The sequence below is a fragment of the Bubalus kerabau genome, chromosome 2 (genome assembly GCF_029407905.1).
Source record: "Bubalus kerabau isolate K-KA32 ecotype Philippines breed swamp buffalo chromosome 2, PCC_UOA_SB_1v2, whole genome shotgun sequence".
In the NCBI taxonomy this organism is placed as follows: Eukaryota; Metazoa; Chordata; class Mammalia; order Artiodactyla; family Bovidae; genus Bubalus; species Bubalus kerabau.
Window position 1 is genome coordinate 109,008,718 of NC_073625.1, and position 23,818 is coordinate 109,032,535.

Genomic DNA, 23,818 nt, shown 5'->3' on the forward strand with positions numbered 1-23,818 from the left:
CAAAGTGTTTCTAGGCTTCATTAATGAGATGATATGGTTACATCACCTTCTCAAAGAGAAGAATTTCAAACACAGTTTTCAAAAGACTTAGGTTAAAAAAAAAAAAAAAAATTATCCTCTTCCTTTGGTATTTCCCCTGGAATGAACAAGAAGCCTCTAAGACTCCTGATGGATTTACAAATGTCCAGTGCTTATTGTACTGGCCTATCTTGACTCTATCTCCCTTCACAGAACAGAAGGCACTGTGTTGATTTGGCCTCTGTATAGAAGAGAAGGCACTTTGGGTTCTTAAACCTAGAATGCATGTTCAAACAAGCGTGAACATGAGTTCATATCTCAACCACGACAGTTTACACTGCTTCTGGGTGAATCCCTAACTTTTTACATGCCAGTTCTCTGAAAGCAAGTAGAATGTTCAACAGCTTCTGTTAAACTGGCACAAGAAATTGAACTGCTCTGCCCAACCTATTCATAAATTTCTATCATCCGACCTTATCCTATATACCTTCTAAACAAATCAAGCTCCTGTTCTCATCTTCTGTGGCTCACACCTAGCAGTGCAGTCTTTTCTCATATTGTTCCTCTTGCTTATCATTCTCTTACTTGTCCTTTCACCCAATGAAATACCAGCCATCCTACAGCTCAAGCTCAAATTCACTCTTCCACGATGGCTTAACTGACAACCACCTTAACCTGATCTCCTCGGAATTTCCACAGGACACAGAGTTTATATTTCCCAAACTAACTATAACTGTAACTATCCCACCTCTCAGAATATTTTAATCTTCTCTTCCCAAGTATACTGTGATCTCCCTGCCATCTGGGCTCATATTTTACAATTCTTTGAAATGTCTCATTGTGTTTAGTAGGACTCTAATTATATAGCAGGTTTTCAATATGAACTGAATGAAAACAAATGGTCATTGAACATGAAACAATGAGTACTTTAAGAAACTGATGCTGTCAAACTATTAGAAAATAATGTCTGTTTATGGTAAGATATGGAGCAGTTCAATTTTCAAGAGATGTTCAAAGTTTACAACTGGCTTGCTTGGAAAGGGCAGCAGCTTGAGAGCTGGCACACTGCACCATCTTTGGACTAAAAGGTCACCGGAACCTTTCCTAACTAGAGATGGTCCTCTTTAGAATGGATTGATATGAGCAACTAAAATCAAAGGAGACTTACAACCATGAAGCAGCAAGCATTGCCTCAGATACAGTTTGCACTATACGGAGACAATCCCCTTTCTTTGTAAAATACCTGAGAGAGAAACAGAATGAATGCAATAAGGGAAACACAAGACAGAGGCCCTTTCTTGACTAAAGTAGAAAGTGAAAAGATCTGATCCCCTTACATTTCTCCAAGTGAACCATTACTCCTGTGTAGACACTAATGGGACTATTTCTTTTGTAAAAATACCCACTTCTGATAAAGTCTCCAGGGTTTATTATTCATGGCTAAAATATACAACTGTATATTCACCAAATTTAGCCTAAGAACACAAGTACCAAAATAAATGCATTATAGGGTTTGCAAAAAAAAAAATGCATTTCTGAACTTCCATCTTGCTTTGGAGGGGAAAAAATAGCACTTTTTAAGATTATGTGACCTCCTGAGTCTCTGTGTTAATGAAGCCTGCAGACTACTCCTCTCAGTGAAATGACTGCCTCCCTGCTAAATAAAGATTCCTTCAACATAATTATCATATGAGGATGCCCTGATACTGAAATAAAAAGGATAAGGTAATATTAGTTAAGCCATCCCTGTGGGGGTTCTTTCAAACTTGCTGCTGCTAACAAGCAACTGCCTTGCACAGAAGTCAGACCCAGTTTAACTAATTTTACATTTAGGTATTAATAATGCATAATAAGCCATGTCTGATATGACAAATTACAATAACTATTAAACCATTTGCCCATCCAATATATCTGATTAATCATGACACACCATGTGACAAAGACAAACCTCTCAATTTTTTTAAAAGAAAGCTAAGTGAATTGAAAAATAGACTAAATGCAATATTTCTCACTGGTATTAATGAACCTGATTCCAGATTCCCATATTGCCTTGGTAAGGAGAGCAAAAAAATCCTGTTACTTCCTTCTTTTAATTCTTTGTGTCTATCAAGCTGCTGAGTGAAAGGCAACACTTTCTGACAATCACGTTTGTGTTGAAGGCACTTTTCTCCATGAATGCAGGGAGCTGAAAAGATTGTGCCCAAAAAAAGCCTAGAGGAAAGACAAGCGATCTGTCAATGGGTTTCACCCTGAAGAATCTCTCTTATACTGGGTCTCACAAGTAGAGTTCCACAGGAACACGTGGAGAATGAATCCTTGAGCATTCAAAGCAATATCTAAAATGGTACCCAGGATTGTCAAAAGCCAAGTGTCTAACTGCTCACACTGCAGTCGTGGGAAATAGCCAAGACACAATATCCTAAGTTCGCACATTTTCACCTTATACCCTGCTGTCACTGCTCTGGAATTTGCCATTGAAACATCTACACAGATCAACACTTGAGCAGAACACTCCCCCTGGGGTCCCCAATGTCACCCAGCCACTCATGTCTATATGTATAAAAACAGTTTGATTATTTTAAAAAGATATATGCTACTTTCTGGTCTAGTTCATATATCTAGGAGACTTTAGCTATTTGGACAATGAAATCATAAAATACACTCAGCTACTTAGTCAAGGTTTCCCTACCTGTATATGAAATAGAAAAACATAAACAATTTCCACAAAGCAAGTTTTGGAAAGCCAAACATAAAAATATATTCTCATTTTGTGTAATCTTGGACAACTTAACCAACTCTCTTTTTGACTCAGTTTTGCATTGACAAAATAAATATGTTAACAGTATTATACACATTTATCATGATGAAGGCAATGGCACCCCACTCCAGGACTCTTGCCTGGAAAATCCCATGGATGGAGGAGCCAGGTAGGCTGCAGTCCATGGGGTCGCTAAGAGTCGGATACGACTGAGCGACTTCACTTTCACTTTTCACTTTCATGCATTGGAGAAAGAAATGGCAACCCACTCCAGCGTTCTTGCCTGGAGAATCCCAGGGATGGGGGAGCCTGGTGGGCTGCCATCTATGGGGTCGCAGAGTCGGACACGACTGAAGTGACTTAGCAGTAGCAGTAGCACACATTTATCAATATTAAAAAGTGCTATCACAAAGTGAAGGTTCATAAATATTATCCATTATTAATACCATTGTGGTGAATAGACCCAAAGGTGGCCCCCAGTGAGCCTGCCTGCTGGTGTTCACACCTTTGTGTAAATCCTCTTTTCTTGAGTTTGGGCAGGACCTGTGACTTGCTTTTCATAGACAAAACATGGTAAAACATGATGCGATGTCCCTCCTGTGATTAGGTTCTATTACGTAGCAAAGGTGATGAGAAACGTCACCTCCATGATTATGTCACATTAGTGAAGACCTCATTTGCTGACCCTGATGCCAGAGACTCCTCCGGAGTGTGATGAAGTACGCGGTCACGCTGGGAATGCCCCATAGAAAGGAACTGCAGGCAGCCTCCGGGAAATGAGGGCAGCCTCTAGTCGTCAGTCAGCAAAAAGTTGGGGTTCTCAACTACACAGGTTGTAAAGAAACGAATTCTGCCAAGAACCTAAAAAAGCTGAAATGTGGTAGATTCTTTCAGAGTTGAGCCTCCAGAGAGCACAATCCATGCAGCAAAGTGACGGTAGTCTTGTGAGATGTAGAACAGGGATCCTAACCAAAACGCCCAATTTTCTGACCCACAGAAACCATAAGATCATAAATAATGTGTTGTTCTAAGCTGCTACATCTGTGGTGATTCATTATATTACTAAAGATAGCCAATATAATTAAGTATAGCAAAATGTTAGGCAACAGGAAGAACATACTTCTTACATAAAGAACATACTGCCTAAGACGTTTGAATAGATATGTAAACAGAGCTGGCAAAACTTAAATTCTCTTAAAGAGTTCACAGAACTTCAAGGTGGAAGAGATGCATCTTAGACATGGTCAGGTCTAACCCCTCTTCATATCACTTTGCAAGTAAAACGACCAAGCTCCAAAATGGCTATATAACAGGCTGGAAGGCATGGGACCAGCTAATTGCAGAGCTGGAACTTGAAATCAAGTCTTCTGACTTAATGTTTCCTATCACGACACTGATGACAAAGCTGCGATTTCCCATTTCAGTGAGAATTTGTTGATTTCTGAGTTAGTATTATTTAATCAAAGAGCAAGGATCAATGCTGACTAGATCTTAAATGATCATCTGACTTATTGATTATGCAACTTCATCTCCACTTCACTTACCATCATTCTGATATGGCTTGCTTTTAAGGTAACACTGGGTTGCAGTGGTATCTAGCAAGCCCCAACTGTAGAAGAAACACAGTAAAAATCTCCAAAATGCAGCGCAATCAAGGCTCTGTCAGAGAGTATAAAAGCACTGAGATGAAGGGTAAAAGGTTCAGTTAATCCATGAAAATGTCACCATCTACTTGGAATCTCAGCCTGAAGGTTAAGTGTCACAGACTATTGTCAGATGGTGCCAGCCGCCAGAATGGCTAAATGGACTCGGGTGATGAGTGTGGTAACAGATGCTATAATCAGGCTGCCTGTATGCTCAATCAGATGATGTGACCATATTAAAATCAGAACATAATTCAAAACAGCATATTTTGTCCCAATTTTTATAGCATTTTGTTAATCAGATTCTCCCTATCACAAATTAAAATGTCCAATGTCTCTCCATTTCTCCTCCACCAACATCTCCCCAGATGAAGGTGTTCCGGAGATCTAATGTACAACATTGTGACTAGTTAATGCTGTATTGCATATGAGAAATTTGCTAAAAGAGAAAGGTAAGTATGTGAGGTGGTACATATGTAAAGTAGCTTGATTATGGTGATTATTTCACTATGTGTGTCTGTATATATGTGTGTGTGTGTGTGTGTGTGTGTGTGTGTATATATATATAAAAGCATTAAGCTGCACTCATTAAACACATACATTTTTTTTAATTGTCAACTATACCTTAACAAAGCTGAGTAAAATGTTTAAGAGATATTATGTCCAGACTATATTAAAAGGTTTAAGAGATATTATATCCAGACTATATCTGTAAATTTTTACATGGAACATATTTTAAAAATATAACTGAATATACATTCTGACACTGGGACAGAATTTTGAAAATCAGGATTATTCTGAGCATTATTGTCATGTACCTGTTTTTCTTACTCTTGTATCTGTTCCCTTCACTAGTTTAGATCACACTTATTTTACTTGCTATCTGGGTAATTTAAGAGTTATTTTACCACCCTAACTTTGAACCTCTTCATGAATATCTTGCATGCTAGAAGATGGTCTTTGGTATAAACAGAATCATATATATGTAAAATATTTAGTAGAGTATTGATTATATAAATTGTTGCCTTTATCTTTTCTTCTAATTTTCCCCATGGAAAGTACCTTTCTATTTCTCTGTAGTCTTCTGGACCTTTGAACAGAATAGCATAGAAATCCCAAACGTATTAAGGTATATTTACATTTTTTGAATTGAGAAGCATGTGTTATTACAGTGAAGCTTCAAGTTAGCTATGTCTTAAAAGTTTACATGGTGCCTCTGTGGACAGCACGGAGTCAAGCATGGACCTACAAAGCTTGTTTTGTCCAAGCATGGTGAAGGACAAAGATCCATTCCTAGCTATAAGACAGCCAACCTTTTAGCAAATGAAGGGGAAAATTGAATTTAAGTCAGAAAGGGGAAACAAATCCTCCTGTCCAGTAAATTTCTTTAATCAACAAAGTGGTTTCTCAAGACTCATTCAATGTCACAAAGCTTGCTAAGAGCCCCCTCCACACCCCCCCTCCCCCGAGATACACAAGGTCACAGTAAGTTCTTATTTTAGAAAAATCAAGAATAGATTCTCTTAGGAAGAAACACAGAAAATTACACTGGCAAAAGAATTTGCCAAAATGGCATAAAGGTGTTTAGAAATATTTAATATACTCTCATTTATCTTTAAATTGAGCTTAGAATAGAAACAGAATCAATACAAAAGAAAATATTATTAATAGACTTGTCAAATATTAAGAACTGAATATACTGTAATTCTCTGGCTTTCTCCCATGGTACAACTACAAATGTTTGAAGAAATAAGGTAATAGCACATGTAATTTACCCAGTGATGTTTCACAGCTTGTTTTGCTAGGAAAGATAAGTAAATGAGCAAATCTGTCAGTAACCCCAGCATAAAATGAGGGTGGAGCTGGGATCACAAAGTAGTAATGTCACATTCAAATACTTTTAAAAAAAATACTGGTAATACACAAATTTAAGTCTTAAAAATAAAAAGCTTCTATTCACATGTTTTACTTTTATCTTATTTATATATTCCTAATATTCTTTTTGGAAAAGGCAATGGCACCCCACTCCAGTACTGTTGCCTGGAAAATCCCATGGATGGAGGAGCCTGGTAGGCTGCAGTCCATGGGGTCGCTAAGAGTCGGACACGACTGAGCGACTTCACTTTCACTTTCCACTTTCATGCATTGGAGAAGGAAATGGCAACCCACTCCAGTGTTCTTGCCTGGAGAATCCCATGGACGGAGAAGCCTGGTAGGCTGCAGTCCATGGGGTCGCACAGAGTTGGACACGACTGGAGCGACTTAGCAGCAGCAGCAGCAATATTATTTTTAGGTATTCTTTTACACTGTGTCTGTACAATTCTCAGATATTTGAATGAAGAACAACTGATAATTTAAATATGTTAGCATATTACCTATTCAACTCTAAGCATGTAGATATTCTGAAGTATCTTAATATCCAGAAATATCCAGCTATTTTATGCCATTTAGAGAAAACAATCATGTATTAAACTAATTGTTAAACATCAGTATCATATACTGAGTTAAATACTTCTATTTGTACAGTTATTTTTGAAGTTTTTCTTTTTATATAAGCTACTGGTCAATTTCCTACTTATAATTTGTAATATAATTTTTTTTCTAGGTGAAAAAGTATCTTCTCCACCATTACATTGATCCTCTTTTCAATTATTTTGGCAGCCATTGTTTCCTCTTCTTTTCTTATCTTTTCCTATTCTGTTTACAGATCGTGTGCTCTATATATGTCCACTGAGTATGTTGTTTAGTCTCTTTTTTGGAAAAATTCTCAGAAAGCAGTATTTTCTTTCTGCAATTGTTATTGTTAAGACTGGAAAGGAGAAAAAGACAGAAGGGCATATATCCCCCAGCAATCAGTATCGCTGAGATGGTTAGGGGATGTTTCTCCCTTTAGCAGGAAGAGAAGGTGGGGTGGGCAACATTTTGACCCATCCACAGAGCTCTACAATTGATGTTTTATTTCTCTTTTACATGAAGATGTAAGTGTTCCATGGACGGCAGAGAAGCTTACCTAGTCCACAGAGAAAAAGTAATGCGATTGTACCACTTATGTGGCATTTTAATAAACTGGGTGTTTGTTTATAGACTATATAAACAGATATAAATCTATATTTTCTAATCAATTAAGTAGTTAAACACAATTCATTTGTAAATGACCATGTTATATGCAGTGTGATTTCTATAAACTTAATTTTTCAGAATATGGATTCCTCACATTAAACTTTCTCAAATGGATTTTCACAACCTCCAGACTGAAGCATAAATCAGAAATCTGTTCTTCTAGCCCAATGCTTCAAGAACACTCTGCGACTGTCAGATTTCTCTTCGAGCAGCTTTAGTTACCATAGATTCTCAAGCCATTATTTTTTGTGTGTGTGTGTTCCCCCAGAGAGAAACATACAATGGACCCTCTGTTCTCTTTTTTGCTCCATCACTGAATTAAGGTTGGCCTACAAAAATACTAAAAGTTTAATTCTGAGCCCAAGTGCTCAGTGCATGTTTAAGGGAAAGGTGAGTTCACACGAAATGCATGTTGGCTGAGTATATGCATGTAAAATGAAGAGAAGGAATGAGACAGAATCTAGACATACTACAGCAAAAACATATGTCTGAACCATCATGAGGACTGAGGCCAGACTCTGTAAATGTTACTTTTCGGTAAGACTAAAATGCATATGGATTTTTCATTTTACTTTGCATGAGCAGAGGAAACCATGATAATGATTTGGTTTTATCTACTACTTTCTTTACAGAACTCAAAAGGTTTAACAGATATTGTTTTATTGTCTCAGGTATGTTCTTTTTCATACTTGTCTCTCAACTGCCAAACTTCTAAAACAATTCTAATATTAATTTTTCATTAAATCAATTGTGACTAAAAGTAGTAAAATTCTGCAGTAGTCAACCTGTGAGTAACAGAAAAATTTAGTTGATATGTGTAGTCATTGGATGCTTTCCCCCGCCCTCTTGTTCTCTCCTGCATAAAAACGGGAGTTATTTTGAGGAAGTGTCTCATACATCTCAAACCACTTCTTACAACCATGGAGTCCCTTCCTATTTTCTTCCCTGGTTACTACACTCTTTCATCTCATGTTAGATATTCTCACCTGTCTGTTCTTCCTCATACTCCCAAACAACCAGGGCAAAATAAAAGACGGAGAAGGGTTCACAGAGAAGACTTGGAACTAACAAACTCTAAAGTAACTAGAAACAGGCATTTTGTTCTTATCCTATCCTGTTTGGTACCTAATACTCTATTCCTAGACAAATATGCTTTCAAAAAAGTATCCAATACAAATAATTTTTCTTACTACTGTCCAGTTAAGTACCAGTTATGGTCTATGAGTTAAATGAGGGTGAAGCTCACAGTTGTGTGACATGTAACACTGGCTTTGAAAGGTATTTATGTACATAAATAATGTTCTTGATAAAGGTTATCAGTTATTACTCTCCAAGTATACCCACATTTGGTTACTTCTGTGCCAACTAAAATAACATTCAAAGAGAAAGAAAGACATTCAATCTTCAGCTTATTCTATTTTCTACTGCTTTGATTTAATACAGACAAAGTTAGGGAAAGAAAGGAAGTACTTTTAAGACTGATGCCAAAAGCTGGGGAGAAGCATTTTCTATTCCTTGTTATAAATTTCTATTCATTCCTATTTACAACTGAGGAGAAAAGATAAAGTAAACCAAGGTATATTTTTATTCCTAAATATTCAGGCGAGCTTATCTTGTCCTGAAATTCTTCTAAAGGTAAAAAAAAAAGGGGGGGGAATCCCAGTCAAATCACTCATTCATCCCAAGAAGTTACACATGCTGACCATAATACCAGGCATAAAATACCTGCCATTACCACTGTTCCTCACAAAGCATCAGATCAGATCAGATCAGATCAGTCACTCAGTTGTGTCCGACTCTTTGCGACCCCATGAATCACAGCACGCCAGGCCTCCCTGTCCCTCACCAACTCCCGGAGTTCACTCAGACTCACGTCCATCGAGTCAGTGATGCCATCCAGCCATCTCATCCTCTGTCGTCCCCTTCTCCTCCTGCCCCCAATCCCTCCCAGCATCAGAGTCTTTTCCAGTGAGTCAACTCTTCACATGAGGTGGCCAAAGTACTGGAGTTTCAGCTTCAGCATCATTCCTTCCAAAGAAATCCCAGGGCTGATCTCCTTCAGAATGGACTGGTTGGATCTCCTTGCAGTCCAAGGGACTCTCAAGAGTCTTCTCCAACACCACAGTTCAAAAGCATCAATTCTTTGGTGCTCAGCCTTCTTCACAGTCCAACTCTCACATCCATACATGACCACAGGAAAAACCATAGCCTTGACTAGACGAACCTTTGTTGGCAAAGTAATGTCTCTGCTTTTGCATATGCTATCTAGGTTGGTCATAACTTTCCTTCCAAGGAGTAAGCGTCTTTTAATTTAATGGCTGCAGTCACCATCTATAGTGATTTTGGAGCCCAGAAAAATAAAGTCTGACACTGTTTCCACTGTTGCCCCGTCTATTTCCCATGAAGTGGTGGGACCGGATGCCATGATCTCCGGTTTCTGAATGTTGAGCTTTAAGTCAACTTTCTGACTCTCCATTTTCACTTTCATCAAGAGGCTTTTGAGTTCCTCTTCACTTTCTGCCATAAGGGTGGTGTCATCTGCATATCTGAAGTTATTGATATTTCTCCCAGCAATCTTGATTCCAGCTTGTGTTTCTTCCAGTCCAGCGTTTCTCATGATATCTGAGTCCATTTCTACATCCCCTCCTTGGGGACCAACTATCACCTTTTTGTAAACTCTCTGAGAATAGAAATTCTCCCAATTTTATTTACTCCAAGTGAATGACCTTTTTGATATTTTGAGCCCTATGTAAAATTACTAATTGTCAATGACTGGGAAAAAAGAGACCCCCAGTTCCACACCCACCCCCCACCCCCCGCCTCGAAAAAAGAAAAGATGGAGTGCTTTATGGAATAAAGTAGGTTCCAGGCTAGGAAGGGAAAAACATTTAGGGAAGATAAGAAGATACCTTCTCAGGTAGCTGGTAGAGGATAATGGCAGAAAGGATGCAGAAAAGTGGGCATTCTTTCATTTATGTATTAGTTGTTGAGTATCTTTTCTTTGCTTGGCATTTTTCTAGATGATGGGGATTCACCACTGAATAAGACTGGCAAGGATCCATGGGAGGAGTCAGATAACAAAAGTAATGTCAGATGGCAATAAATTCTATGAAGACACTAAACAAGAATGATAGGATAAAAAGTGCTGGAGTTATTTTGATTAGTTGGTTTTAAAAGGCCTCTGGGAAGATGATATTTGAGTTGAAACCAAAATGACAAGAATGAATCAGTCATAAAAAGATTCAGGTAAATATCTAGGGCAGAAAAACAAGCTGCAGAAAGGAAAGAGGATTCAGGGAACACAGTGGCCAAGCACAGGAATCCTTTGTAGACACTGACCATTCTTGGGATCCAGATAGAGCCAATTAGATCAAGGGCCTTCAGTAGGTTTTGTATACTAAAATGGACAAAACAAGTTGCCTAAACTTTACATTGCCAAGTCTGATAAAAACCAAATGAAAGCAAGATAAAAAGTTAAAGTATTCTGATTACCCTTAGAGAAAGACTGATTTGAAGACAATTCAAAAATATCTTGACAGGTAAGGATATGGACCAATTCTGAGGCTATAGCTAACTGGAGCGTGTGAATGAAGTCGCTCAGTCGTGTCCGACTCTTTGCGACCCCATGGACTGTAGCCTACCAGGCTCCTCTTTCCATGGGATTTTCCAGGCAATAGTCCTGGAGTGGATTGCCATTTTCTTCTCCATGGGATCTTCCCAACCCAGGGATCGAACCCGGGTCTCCCGCACTGTAGACAGACGCTTTACCATCTGAGTCACCAGGGAAGTCCATAGCTAACTGAAGCAAATATCAAATGCTTGGGGTGCAGCAGGAGGCAGAGTTTTGACTGCTCTGCAGAACAAAGAGCTCCAGCCAGGACCCATCTCCTAGAGGACCCTGGGTTTCTCACCTGCTTCCTCTCTGACCACTTTCTCCTCCTCCCAGGACTTTTCTAGCTCTTTCATTTTCTAGCACTCTCCTCTAACACTTCTCTTTTCTCCAGGCCTACTGCTGTCCTTCCCAAACTTGTTTGTCATAAAAGGTTTACTATTTATATATTCATGAGCTTCTGAATACATCTGTTTTACAGTAGTTTTCTTTCCAAAAGATCGCTTTTATCCAAATCAGCAAAATAAACTGTATAAGGGCTGTCAGGAAGTTTTGGAAATAGTCTTGTTATTTAGAACCAGATGTTAAAATGACATTTGTGAAAATTGAATTTTACCTGTGTAGAATTTATTATGCATTCTCTCTTCATACAGTGTTCCTGTATTTTCTCATTTTTACATATGTTCTTTTACTGAATGGGTATATTCAAATGCAGCCAACTATAGGCTACCAAAAGTGAAAGTGAAAGTCTCTCTGTCATGTCAGACTCTTTGTGACCCCATTCTCCAGGCCAGAATACTATAGTGGGTAGCCTTTCCCTTCTCCAGGATATCTTTCCAACCCAGGGATTGAACCAGGGTCTCCTGCATTGCAGGAGGATTCTTTACCAACTGAGCTATCAGGGAAGCCCTGAAAGTGAAAGTGAAAGTCGTTCGGTCATGTCTGACTCTTTGCGACCCCATGGACTATACAGTCCGTGGAATTCTCCAGGCCAGAAAACTGGAGTGGGTAGCCTTCCCCTTCTCCAGGAGATCTTCCCAACCCAGGGATCAAACCCAGGTCTCCTGCATTGCAGGTGGATTCTTTACCAGCTGAGCCACAAGGGAAGCCCAGGGAAGCCCTATATGCTACCAAAAGGTTTGCTTAATTCATCCACTACTTTTGTAATATATCACTCTGAAAGAAGAAATACACCTATAATTGTTTGCTATTGACATAGCATCATTTATTGCACAATACAGATTTTTGGTCCTGACTTATGAGACTGCTTATATGTTGTTGCTGTTGTTCAGTCGCTAAGTTGCATCTGACTCCTTGTGACCCCACAGACTGCAGCATGCCAGGCTTCCCTGTTCTTCACTATCTCTCAGAGTTTGGTCATACTCATGTCCATTGAGTTGGTGATGCCATCCAATGTCTCATCCCCTGAAGCCCCTTTTCCTCCTGCCCTCAATTTGTCCAGAATCAGGGTTTTTTTAAATGAGTCAGCTCTTCGCATCAGGTGGCTTATATATGAGGATGGCCTTCTTCTCAACTTATTTGAAGACCCAGAAATGAATGAATACTCCAGGCTTTCATTACTGCCCTAGATGGATTACCTTCAAATGCTATAAAAATCAGTATTTCCTATAAAGGCAATAGGAGGGAAAGTAGAAAGCTGAAGTATCTCCACTCAAACTGGAAAACAGTGCTCTCTTCCATGTATATGGAGTAAGTAATTTGGGCTCCTCAGCCTACCAATTTTATCAGACAGAATCTTAGACATGGTGATTAAGAAGAGCAAAACTGTTGAAATATTAACATATTACTGTTGGTACTATGCTTTAGATTCATACTTTCATAAACATGATTTTCTGAACCAGACTGGAAACTGAATGTGGAATATTATTCTGATGGGAAGATGTATTCCTTGCTCCAAACTGCCTTCCAAATTAATGTGTGCTGTGAAGTAGATTTACAAATTAGAAACTTACAAGGACAGAATGCGTCTTAGTTTTTTGCCTGTTAAGAGAAGACAGAAAAACTTTACACGTAACAAGTGTTCAGATCCAATCAGATCAGTCGCTCAGTCCTGTCCGACCCTTTGCAACCCCATGAATTGCAGCACGCCAGGCCTCCCTGTCCATCACCAACTCCTGGAGTTCACTCAGACTCACGTCCATCGAGTCAGTGATGCCATCCAGCCATCTCATCCTCTGTCGTCCCCTTCTCCTCCTGCCCCCAATCCCTCCCAGCATCAGAGTCTTTTCAGTGAGTCAACTCTTTGCATGAGGTGGCCACAGGACTGGAGTTTCAGCTTTAGCATCATTCCTTCCAAAGAAATCCCAGGGCTGATCTCCTTCAGAATGGACTGGTTGGATCTCCTTGCAGTCCAAGGGACTCTCAAGAGTCTTCTCCAACACCACAGTTCAAAAGCATCAATTCTTCGGTGCTAAGCCTTCTTCACAGTCCAACTCTTACATCCATACATGACCACAGGAAAAACCATAGCCTTGACTAGATGAACCTTTGTTGGCAAAGTAATGTCTCTGCTTTTGAATATGTTATCTAAGTTGGTCATAACTTTCCTTCCAAGGAGTAAGTGTCTTTTAATTTCATGGCTGCAGTCACCATCTGTAGTGATTTTGGAGCCCAGAAAAATAAAGTCTGACACTGTTTTTCCACTGTTTCCCCATCTATTTCCCATGAAGTGGTGGGACCGGATGCCATGATCTTCGTTTTCTGAATGTTGAGCTTTAAGTCAACTTTCTGACTCTCCATTTTCACTTTCATCAAGAGGCTTTTGAGTTCCTCTTCACTTTCTGCCATAAGGGTGGTGTCATCTGCATATCTGAGGTTATTGATATTTCTCCCGGCAATCTTGATTCCAGCTTGTGTTTCTTCCAGTCTAGCATTTCTCATGATGTACTCTGCATATAAGTTAAATAAACAGAGTGACAGTATACAGCCTTGACAAACTCCTTTTCCTATTTGGAACCAGTCTGTTGTTCAGTGTCCAGTTCTAACTGTTGCTTCCTGACCTGCATACAAATTTCTCAAGAGGCAGATCAGGTGGTCTGGTATTCCCATCTCTTTCAGAATTTTCCACAGTTTATTGTGATCCACACAGTCAAAGCCTTCGGCATAGTCAATAAAGCAGAAATAGATGTTTTTCTGGAACTCTCTTGCTTTTTCCATGATCCAGTGGATGTTGGCAATTTGATCTCTGGTTCCTCTGCCTTTTCTAAAACCAGCTTGAACATCAGGAAGTTCACGGTTCACATATTGCTGAAGCCTGGCTTGGAGAATTTTGAGCATCACTTTGCTAGCGTGTGAGATGAGTGCAATTGTGTGGTAGTTTGAGCATTCTTTGGCATTGCCTTTCTTTGGGATTGGAATGAAAACTAACCTTTTCCAGTCCTGTGGCCACTGCTGAGTTTTCCAAATTTGCTGGCATATTGATTGTAGCACTTTCACAGCTTCATCTTTCAGGATTTGGAATAGCTCAACTGGAATTCCATCACCTCCACTAGCTTTGTTCGTAGTGATGCTTTCTAAGGGCCACTTGACTTCACATTCCAGGATGTCTGGCTCTAGGGCAGTGATCACACCATCGTGATTATCTGGGTTGTGAAGATCTTTTTTGTACAGTTCTTCTGTGTATTCTTGCCATCTCTTCTTAATATCTTCTGCTTCTGTTAGGTCCATACCATTTCTGTCCTTTATCGAGCTCATCTTTGCATGAAATGTTCCTTTGGTATCTCTGATTCTCTTGAAGAGATCCCTAGTCTTTCCCATTCTGTTGTTTTCCTCTATTTCTTTGCATTGATCGCTGAAGAAGGCTTTCTTATCTCTTCTTGCTATTCTTTGGAACTTTGAATTCAGATGCTTATATCTTTCCTTTTCTCCTTTGCTTTTCATTTCTCTTCTTTTCACAGCTATTTGTAAGGCCTCCCCAGACAGCCATTTTGCTTTTTTGCATTTCTTTTCTATGGGGATGGTCTTGATCCCTGTCTCCTGTACAATGTCACGAACCTCATTCCATAGTTCATCAGGCACTCCATCTATCAGATCTAGGCCCTTAAATCTATTTCTTACGTCCACTGTATAATCATAAGGGATTTGATTTAGGTCATACCTGAATGGTCTAGTGGTTTTCCCTACTTTCTTCAATTTAAGTCTGAATTTGGCAATAAGGAGTTCATGGTCTGAGCCACAGTCAGATCCTGGTCTTGTTTTTGCTGACTGTATAGAGCTTCTCCATCTTTGGCTGCAAAGAATATAGTCAATCTGATTTCAGTGTTGACCATCCGGTGATGTCCATGTATAGAGTCTTCTCTTGTGTTGTTGGAAGAGAGTGTTTGTTATGACCAGTGCATTTTCTTGGCACAACTCTATTAGTCTTTGCCCTGCTTCATTCCATATTCCAAGGCCAAATTTGCCTGTTACTCCAGGTGTTTCTTGACTTCCTACTTTTGCATTCCAGTCCCCTATAATGAAAAGGACATCTTTTTTGGGTGTTAGTTCTAAAAGGTCTTGTAGGTCTTCATAGAACCGTTCAACTTCAGCTTCTTCAGTGTTACTGGTTGGGGCATAGACTTGGATTACTGTGATGTTGAATGGTTTGCCTTGGAAACGAACAGAGATCATTCTGTTGTTTTTGAGATTGCATCCAAGTACTGCATTTCGGACTCTTTTGTTGACCATGATGGCCACTCCATTTCTTCTGAGGGATTCCTGCCTGCAGTAGTAGATATAATGATCATCTGAGTTAAATTCACCCATTCCAGTCCATTTCAGTTCGCTGATTCCTAGAATGTCGACATTCACTCTTGCCATCTCTTGTTTGACCACTTCCAATTTGCCTTGATTCATGGACCTGACATTCCAGGTTCCAATGCAATATTGCTCTTCACAGCATCAGACCTTGCTTCTATCACCAGTCACATCCACAGCTGGGTATTGTTTTTGCTTTGGCTCCATCCCTTCATTCTTTCTGGAGTTATTTCTCCACTGATCTCCAGTAGCATATTGGGCACCTACTGACCTGGGGAGTTTCTCTTTCAGTATCCTATCATTTTGCCTTTTCATACTGTTCATGGGGTTCTCAAGGCAAGAATACTGAAGTGGTTTGCCATTCCCTTCTCCAGTGGACCACATTCTGTCAGATCTCTCCACCATGACCCGCCCGTCTTGGGTTGCCCCATGGGCATGGCTTAGTTTCATTGAGTTAGACAAAGCTGTGGTCCTAGTGTGATTAGACTGACTAGTTTTCTGTGAGTATGGTTTCAGTGTGTTTGCCCTCTGATGCCTTCTTGCAACACCTACCGTCTTACTTGGGTTTCTCTTACCTTGGGGGTCGGGTATCTCTTCACGGCTTCTCCAGCAAAGCACAGCCATTGCTCCTTACCTTGGATGAAGGGTATCTCCTCACTGCCGCCCTTCCTGACCTTCAACGTGGGATAGCTCCTCTAGACCCTCCTGCGCCCATGCAGCCACGGCTCCTTGGACGTGGGGTTGGTCCTCCAGGCCACCGCCCCTGGCCTCAGTCGTGGGGTTGCTCCTCCCTGCCGCCACCCTTGTGTGTACCTATTCTGTGTTCTATATAAGTTCTTGTTGGGAATGGTAGGAAACTCCTGATATTTTTAAATTGGGGATAGAAACAAAGAATCTCTTTGTTTTCTGTTGGGGTGGGTTTTTGTGGGGGTTTTGACCTTTCATCTCTAATTAAAGATGTCTGTAATTCTGAGATTAAAAGATAAGTTCATGACTTTTAGTATTTTTCCTCATAGAATGTGATTATTGAAGAAAACACACCAAAAGTTGCTTTCAAAAGCACAATGCTTTGCTGAATCTTAATAAATGGCAATTTTTTTCCTTGGCAAAATAAAACAAAACAAAAAAACTAACACAAAAACAAATATTAAAAACCTTTTGGCAGATATTTGAAGTATTAAATATGAATTCACAATTTAAAAGTATATTTATACACACACAACTGTTCAATTTGGTCATCAAAAGAATAATGACCATAACTGATTATATGACACCAATTAGAAAGTTTCCATTTTAATCCTAGAGATAAAGGGATAACATAAAATTAACACACATAAAATATATGCTCTACTTAGAGGTGACTTTTACACCAACTTCATGCTCTGAAAATTGATATTTGAATGGAAAGCTATCCTGCTTTTGTAATAGTAAGGATCAGAGTTCATCCTTATCATGTTGAGGGAAAAACATTATTAGAGATAAATGCCGGAGATCAATGTAGAAGAAATTCTAAAATGAGAAAATCACCATTCAGCAACCATGAATGAAATAACTGATTCAGAAAGTCAGAATGATCAATGACTATAAAAACCATTATGTCAAAACTTGATAATGCTAAAGTATTACCTCAAAGCTTCCTTGGAATATTCAAGGGGGAAATATATAATAGAGATTTCCTAGTCTCAATCAACTGAACAAATTCAGTGTCACTAAAATTAGGACAACCTGACATTATGTATTTCTTACATGTATATGTAATATGAAGTACTCAGCATTATTTATAAAATACTCTTGCCAAAAATGTTTTGAAAGTGAAAGTGGCTCAGTTGTGTCCAACTCTTTGCGACCCCATGGATTATACAGTCCATGGAATTCTCCAGGCCAGAATACTGGAGCGGGTAGCCTTTCCCTTCTCCAGGGGATCGTCCCAACACAGGGATCAAACCCAGGTCTCCTGCATTGCAGGTGGATTCTTTACCAGCTGAGCCACAAGGGAAGCCCAAGAATACTGGAGTGGGTAGCCTATCTCTTCTCCAGGGATCTTCCTGACCCAGTAATCGAACCAGGGTCTCCTGCATTGCAGGCAGATTCTTTACCAACTGAGCTATCAGGGACCTTGAGTTCAGTTATGCTTTGACATTAATAACCCTGTGTACAAGACAGCAAAAGAGACACTGATGTATAGAACAGTCTTATGGACTCTGTGGGAGAGGGAGAGGGTGGGAAGATTTGGGAGAATGGCATTGAAACATGTAAAATATCATGTATGAAACGAGTTGCCAGCCCAGGTTCGATGCACAATACTGGATGCTTGGGGCTAGTGCACTGGGACGACCCAGAAGGATGGTATGGGGAGGGAGGAGGGAGGAGGGTTCAGGATGGGGAACACATGTATACCTGTGGTGGATTCATTTTGATATTTGGCAAAACTAATACAATTATGTAAAGTTTAAAAATAAAATTAAAAAAAAAAGAAAAAAATGGCAAAAAATAAAATAAAATAAAATGAACCACAAAAAATAAAAAATAAAAAATAAACATACAGTTTATAAGAAGTACAGAGGATAAAGGGACAAGTTAAAAATCACCACCAGAAAACAAACAAATGAAGAATGTGGTACCTGTCACAACAAAATTCATCTAGTTTCCTAAAAATAAAATTAAAAAGTCAGGAAAGAAAATAAAAACAAAGTTGGAGCATTTTTACAAATTAAACAAAAGAAATTAAATATAAGAAAGTTGTTTGGATATTAATCGAAAAAGTTATAAAAATATTGGCAACAAAATTGAGGGAATAAATAAATATACACCATATATGTTATAAAGAATTTCTATTTCTTTTCCGAGATGCAGTAATTACTGTGGATATATATGAATCTACCATTATTGAGAGATGTCTAGTAAGCATTTAGTGATATCCATCTATTTGGAAAAGCAGCATTAGTGGTAATTATGTCCAAATATTAACAACTTCTAAATTTCAGTGGTGAGTACACAGGTGATCATTATTCAATTCTCTAAACTATTCTGTTTTGGGGAAAATTAAAAATAAAAAGTAAAAAGGAATCAATATAATGTTAGCTTAAGGCAGATTAAAAAAGCCTGAAGCACAAAGAAACATGGTTAGATTCACAGAGACTTTTCATCTTCTCAAAAGAACATAGAGCCCTGCATATGGTATGAGGCTTCTTTCACATTCTCAACTCCTTGATATCTCTTCCATCTATGTGTTGCTGATAAAATATAAGGGGCTTTGATTTTTGACTCATTAAATAGAGCATATTCTCACTCCACTGTGACCTGTGCTAGGGCCAGTTTAAGGAGCAATCTGTCATGAGATCATTAACACTAGAACTGGCTAAGAAGGTGAAGATATTCATCTAAAATTAATTTCTTGACCTTTTCCACCAGGACCTAGAAGGAAATATTTTAGTGCTCGTAACTGGGGGAGCAGCTCCACTTACACCCTGTGTTTCCCAATGTTGTAATTAGAGAAACAGAGCCAAGGAGGAGGGATGCAGGAGGCAATCAATGTTTCAGGAACCGTCTTGTTGAGGGAATGCCGCAGGCTACCTACAAAGGGTTGGTCTGGAGCGAAGCAAAGGTTACTCACCATAATGCATGGCCTTAGCCAACCTGATGCTTGAGAGAGGACAGACAGAAATAAAATCTAATGGAAATGGGTTGTGGCTGCAAAATATTTCAGAAGTCTCAAGTCACTGTGCGGGCCAGTGTCAAATGATTCAACCTTAATCCAGCACAGCAAGAGCTCTCTTATAAATGAAACAATGACTTACTTTCATCATAGTCGGAGACAAGTATGAATACAAAGCCAAACATTTAGCAAATGCCAGTAAACTCTGAGTCAGGAAGGCAAATCCTCAGATTCATGAGTAACCTTTACGGGGAACTCAGCAATGCCATTTGGAAAATGAAATAGATATAATAAGAAATCCTCTGATGCTCAGAGAAACACATTTGAAAATGAAAACTAATACTTATCTGCCCTCCCCTCTCATCTCTGTGTAATCTCTAAGTTGTAGAGAGCTCTGGGAGTACATATAGAGGCCAGTGAAGATTCACAATACTTTATTTATTTTTTTTTTATTTCTCCTTGTTTCTAAAAACTTAACCTTTTCCATGATTGCTAATAGGGAATGAAATTCTGGTTTTGTAACATCTTTGCCACAAAGCCAGTGATACCCACTTCAGGAGGGGACAAAAAGTCACAAAAGTGGTGATCTCAATAATCTAAAAGTTTTTTTTGAAGCCTGCCATGGCCTTGCCATCACTCTGTACCTTTGCAGATTGAATTTTAGAACAAACACTGACTACCAGATATTGGCTGGTCACCAGGCAACAGATAATCTACTTTTTATAAAGTAAACATATATGAGTATGACCTAGTATATAGTAACTATTTTATAAGTGTTAAATTCACTTACATTTAACCTGAATTGGAAAAGAGAGTAGGCCAATGGGTCTCTGCTAATTCATGAGATAGAGGCTGGGTAATCAGTTCAGTTCAGTTCACTCAGTCGTGTCTGACTCTCTGCGACCCCATGGACTGCAGCACTCCAGGCCTCCCTGTCCATCACCAACTCCCAGAGTTTACTCAAACTCATAATGATACAATATTTCCTACCATCATTATCATAATACCTGACTCATCAGCTTGTTGTATGAAATAACAAGCATAGCCAACATATTCATTTAGTTCATATGACTTACGTCTACTAATTCTCACAATAAACAAGCAGTATTTTTCCATTATGATTATGAGGACATTGAATCTTAGAGAAGATATGTTAAGCACCTTGTTCAAGGTTATAGAAGCACAAAGTGATAGAAGTAGGATTTAAATCCAGATCTCTATGGATTCAAGTTTAGGTCTAAGTTCTCCATTTATAAAAAAAAAAAAAAAAAAAATCTCACAGATATCACATAGTGCCCTAAATCCCCACCAGGACGAAAGGGCACTACAACAGCATCTACTAGTAGCTTATTTACCAGCCGTGAATACCCTGCTCCATGGAGATGGTAAGTGTTGATCCTGAGCAGAAATTTCAAAAGGACCTCAACATTCATAAGGATGGAAATGTTAGGAAGGTTTTTGAAGAAGGACGTCTTGGAGGTTTTAGGACAGACTATTGGGTGAGCGAACAACTGGTAGCGGTGGAGATGGAAATTCAAAAAGTGATGGTAAGAATACAAAGTACTCCAAAGATAGTGCTGAACTTGTTGCTCTCTTTATTTTCTACTCTGAAACTTGATGGGACTCCTGGATTACCAACCAGATCACAGAGATTGTCCCTGAATTTTATCTTTTTATAATGTAAAATTTGGCCAAACTCACTTAAATTTTAAAAAATGCAGCATTTAGACAAACATGAAAAAATATCTGCCAAAATATGACAACTGTTAACATTTTTATCTATTTCCTTCCAGCTTTTTTTTTCCTCCCTCTGCCTGTAATTTGGGAGTTCTGAAAAACAGTTAAGATGATAATACGTGCACACATTTGAATCTTGTTTTATGTTACATTGAAAGCATTTCCCATGTTATTTTTCTATAGGATTTCACAGTCTGAAATCATAGCCAAGTCGCTTCCCCACTCCCCAACATAAGTTGCTTCTCTCTTTTTTACTCAGTCTCTGCTGCACTCTCACCCAGCCCATCCCTGATAAAGCAGCAGTTACAACATTGCAAATTACTGGAAAGGGCAGAACCAACATCACAAGGGCACTAGGAGCTGGACCACAATCTCACAAACTATGGCTCTGTTGTGTAAGAGGTCACTTTGGACTAACTGCCCGTTTTCCTTTACCTACCTCTTCTAAAGACTAAAAAGGTAATGAGCCAAAAAGGAAGAGTATCATAAACTGAAACTTTCTGAGGTCATGCAGCCGACCTATTGCAGTGAGCTCCCTCTAGGGAGGTGGTACATTATCCATGCTACTGAAATCACTTGGGATATCTGGGCCAAAATCCCCTGGAACGTAAACAGTGGGTCAAAATGTTATGGCTCAATCATTATTCAATCTTTGCAATAAGAGTGGATTATGAATCCATTTTTATATTAGTGCTGTATTGCAAAAGTCACCTCCAATGATCTATTTACTAATTCAATCTATGTTTCTCATCACGAGTGAATACTGAACAAACAAATAGGCACAGTACAATATGAAGAATTCTGTTGCCTCTGACACATTGAAAAGGGTGATTTTTAATACTGAAAAAGAAGCATATTTCACAGGTTAAAATTACAGATGTATCTTAAATTTACTATCGGTCTCGCAACAGAAACCAACGTTGTTGACATGCTTTGTTGTCATCATTGTTTGATGCGGGTTTTCTTTTCAGTTTTCTTTTTTGATGGTGACAAAAGAAAAAAAAATAAAGGCAAATAAGTATTTAGGATTCACTCTTGCCTCTTGAGGATATATGAGAGAGACCCTTAACCATTCAAATTATGGGAGAAGAAAAATTATCAGAGTTTTCTGTAAACTAAGATTTGAAAGTCCATCCCTATCAACATGAATGGAAGACAGCATAACACTATATCTAAAGGCATTATATGAACATGGAGATTTACAAAGCAGATGACTTAGAAATGTTACTCTTTTTGTGAAAACCTTTTTTTTAAGAAAATATTTCTTTAAATACATTCTCCACAGAAAAATATAAACATAATATATAGTGTGAATTTCAAGAATATATAAGAAAAAAGCAGGCTACACACACAGTCTATGTAATCTGCTATTGTCAGGATAGATTTGTAGAATTCTATCCATATGACCCAGTGCCTATGCTGTTATTAACCCTAATTTTACCTCTTCATTCAAAATGTATCCCTATAAATTCAATGTATATAACATTACTGGCCAACACTTGATCTATATAATGCAGCCTGATGTAAAAATGCCAACTTCTAATGGGCATCAGTGCCCAGATACCTGCTCTAGCTCAAAATAGCTGTTCATCAACTTGTGTTGGCAGCTTACTTCTATGATATCACCATTAATATCTACAATAAATAAATAATCTCAGCACCAGTCACCAACCTGGGAGATGTCAATTTTCATGTGTTTCAAAGTGGTGGTGTGTGATGTTGAAGGAGGAAAGAAGAGACATATCAAAATTAGCTAGAAATATCTAAAAAAGTCTCCAGGCCCTGCTCCCCTGCTTTGAAAGCAGGCAAGGTGGAAGGAGCAATGAATACACATTATGTTTACATTGTTAAAAGTTTCAGAGATAATTATGATTATCTTCCTACAGCATGTACCAATGCCTTAACCATCAAATAAAATGCATGTGAATGAGTCTTCAGTAACTGAGTTTAAGATATAGCTCTTTCATTACCAACTCTGAGTCTAACGAGTTGTGAAAGCTTGGTCATGTATCTTAATTGCTCTACATCTTAGTTTCTCATTGGTAAAATAAAAGTGTTTTACACTTTAAATTGCTTACAGGATTATATGTGTATACCTGAAACAATGCCTAATACAAAGTTTGCACCCAGTGAATTTTATCTGCACAAAAAATGTTATTATGCTATAAAAAAAAGGGGCTAAGATTCCTTTCAAAATCTTCCCTCCCTCAAAAATAAATCTTTTCAAATAACTCTAATGAGCTTGAGATCCCAAATCCTCCCAACTACCCATCGGTCTTGGATATTTCAATGGCCCCACAAACTGAACTTAACCTCTCTTTACTCTTAATTGTTAATACAATAGTTGTCCTTTCACTTCTTAAAGGGCTCTCCAGTCTTCTAGTTATCCAAGCCAGAGACTTAAGAACCTTCTGAACACTTCTCACCCTCTCCTTCCAAAATTAAAATACTTAATGTCACCATATTCTCTTGATTCTGGCTCCCAAATATCTCTTGAATATGTCCTCTCCAATTTTTATGCT